The sequence below is a fragment of the Castor canadensis genome, chromosome 9, assembly GCF_047511655.1.
Source record: "Castor canadensis chromosome 9, mCasCan1.hap1v2, whole genome shotgun sequence".
Lineage (NCBI taxonomy): Eukaryota > Metazoa > Chordata > Mammalia > Rodentia > Castoridae > Castor > Castor canadensis.
Window position 1 is genome coordinate 108,898,419 of NC_133394.1, and position 3,614 is coordinate 108,902,032.

The window sequence follows — 3,614 nt, forward strand, 5'->3', positions numbered from 1 at the left end:
TCATCTGGTTACAGATTTGCTTTAAGTGTCTTCTGTGATGCTGGTTTAGTTTTAGTATGTGATATCTTGGAAGGTCCTTATTTCTCCATCAGTTTTAAGTGATGGAGATACAGCAATATTGGTTGGTAGTCAGTTTTGCTGTCAGGGCTTGAATATAACATTCCTTGATTTTTTGGTTTTCAGGGCTTCTGCTGAGAGGTATGTTGTAATCATGGTGAGTTTACCTTTGTAAGTTGTCATTTTTCTTTTGTTGCTTTGAATATTCATTATTCAGCAGTCTTGGAATTTCAATGATAATGTGATATGGAGAGTTCTTTTCTATCTTTTCTCAGATAGACATGTCTTTCTGAGGTCATATCTATTCAACTTTCTCTGCATTCCCTGATAAACTTTCCTTCTGCTTGATCTAGTCTATTGGTCATGTATTCCCTTCTGATTCTCATTTGATTCATTCAATTTTTCATTTTCAAATTTACTACTTTTTTTCAGATTCTCGATTTAATTTTTGACTTTCTCATTCATATTTCTTACTTTCTTATCCAAGTCTTAAATTGACTTTTTTATTTCATTGATATATTAATTTGATTCTTCTTTGAAGTTTTTGATCATTTTTAAAACTGGAGTTTTTAATATTTTTGCCTGACATTTCAACTATTTCAGTATCTTTGGGGTTTTTTTCCTGGGGAGTTATGAACTTTTGGAGGATGCGTATTGTCATGCTTCTTCATTTTTCTTCTGTTTCTATGTTGTAAATGAGCATTTGAGTTTGGGCTGGTGCTCTGCTTCCCTCTGTGATGAAGCTCCCTCCTCCATTTCTCACACAAGGAGATCTGTGCCCATGAATCCATGTCCAAGTCACAACCAGTTTTCTTGGTCACCAATGATTATTAGGGTGATGCTCACTTAGTCAGTGGAGGGAGTCTTTGGGGTTTAGAGATAAAAAAGTAATATAGGGTCATTTGCTCATCCTGCCCAAGATATTTGGCTCTAGGAACTCTTTAATTCATGCTTTTGCTATTTTTTTCTCATGAGAAAAGTGTAAAAAATAAATCTTTACTAATAAATAATTGATCAAAAAATAGCAAAGAGATTTCTGTAGTTATAAATTGATAGAATTTTTCTAATAGGAATTTCCATTGGAGAACTTTATTCTTTTTGTTTCTCCATTGGAGATTTTTGTTCTTAATTCTCATTCTAAATATGCAGATAATTATTGTACATAACTCATTTATGCATAACAGTTTTGTATGTTACACAGTTGATCTATTCATACTGAATGCACTCTAGTTTAATCAAATTGGAAAAACAGATGGCTTGAAATTTACTGCATTAATAACCCATTTCAAACTGTTGACTCATATGTGCATAATGGTTTCCTACCTTTTTGTTCTAGCTACTTTGTAATTAGATGTGTATTTTTAATGAATTTTAGTAAAATGGAGAAAGATTACCAAAAATTACTTTTAATAACAGGTTTCATAAAAGCCTTCTCAATGTTCAAAGTCATTTCCTTACTAGGGAAAAATGTGACAAAAATTATTTCATTACCATATAAATCATCTCTCATCACATAACTTACTTAGGACCATTTTTTCTGGTGCTTTATTATTAAGGGCTCTGGGTTGAAATCAGATTTCTGGAGTTACAAATGTATACCTGTATTCCTCTTGTGTATTCTCAAAATTCTAAGGTAAAATCCTTTCTGAATAGAAGGTCAAGTACAACTGTTTCTTTACACTTATTTTAAATTATTTTTAGCAATCTGGTTATGGTCAGATTTCAAGGAGTACTGTGAATATCTCCCATTGTTAACATCAGAAGTTTCCTAAGGAAAGTGAGAAGACAAACTAACATGCACATGAAAATTGTGGGAAATTGTTTATATAAATGTGCATTACCTGTATTTGAATGCGCATGCTTCCTTCCACAAATGCTGTCTCAAGATATTTGATTTGTGAAGAAAGGAGGAAAGCCACTAGTAGCTATAAAAATACAGTGTATTTAGTTATTTCATTTTTGAGACACTTTTTCTTGATATTTTCCTACTGTATGGTATTGTATTCTGCTAGAAAAGGCTATGAAGTTTGAAAATGGCAATAGGTGGCTAGCAATCCATGAATAACTGGGTTTAGAAATATAGTTAGATTTTATTTTCAGGAAAGCAGTGTGACTATCATATATTTATTGGCTGATCAATTAAACACATTTTATTTACTTTTTTATAGACATTTTGAATTAAGTTGTTTTGTAAATAACATTACTAAAATGGTAAAGGGACTCTATAGAATATTCTGGAAGAACCTCACTTTCAATAACTAGCATTCTTACATGGAAATATATTGATCAAACATCTCTCTGTATGTAATCATTATGCTTTTGGGAAAAGTCCTTTCCTTGGCAGATATAGAGATGAATGAGGAAATATCCACTCTCGAAGTCTTTTAAATGCCTATCTATGAGGACAGTTTCAATAACTAAGGGGTCTGTAAGTAGGTAAAACATGGTAAAAGCTACCTTCATTTAAGATGCAATTAAACTAAATATAAAGTAGGTAAGGATCTCCCTCTACCAAATTGCTACTGAATTTTTGCATTTGCCAATAGAAAGTATCCTGGTTTTAGTGCATGTTAAGTGATTCACATGCTTTTAATAAGAACTTTTCATATAGGTTGTGTATGTATGAGTACCTATATAAAATAGATGGCATACTAAGTAAAGGTAATTCTTGGAGTTTTTAAAAACAGACCATTTAGAAAGGTATGATTGGGTATAATGGAACTCAAGGGTGTAAGGCTGGGTATATGAAATAGTATAATGCAAGGTAGATGACAACAGTGATTTTTACAAACTGGAAGGAGAGAACCTTGTAGAAAAGAGAATTTTGATGGTATCATTGACCCTCATAGAAGAGAAACAGGCCGTTGAGGCATCCCACCAGGAAGGGAGTTAGTGGAACAGATACCCTGACCTCAATGTTTCCTCTCACTATACCTCTGCCTAGGATTACTATAGACCCAACCAAACTCGAGGTAAAAAGGCAGGAAACTCTTGCAATCTGTACAGGCTATTCTTCCAGGATAGAGCAAAAGAGAATGTGAAAGACTGGGAATGGGTCTGCAGAGACACAGACACCACTTGGCACATATGAAAGCCAATGTGAGCAAGAGATTACCCTTTAACAGCTTTAAATATAATCACTATACAAATGCTCCTTTCTCATTTTATGACATCAGATACTTGCCAAGGATTATCCATGTGAGCCAAGCAACTTCCCTTCAGTCAGTATAGATTTATCCTGTGAAATTTTGGAGGTAAAGAGAAATGCTCTTAGGTTCCTAATATAACAATTTCTATTTCTCTAAAGAGGAAATAGGAATTTGAGAATATACTTGTGCCACAGTGAAAATAGTACTACATGTCTACATATCACTGTTCAAAATCAAATGGAATGCCAAGAATCAAATCTAACTTATAATCTACAGTAACAAACTAAAAGGAATACTTAACTAAAGTCTTTGAAACAGGAAAAAAGTACTTTTAATTTAAATTTAACAAAAACATTTAATCTCAATTTCTATTAATTGCTGGTTAAATTTTATTCTCAGCCTATCTAT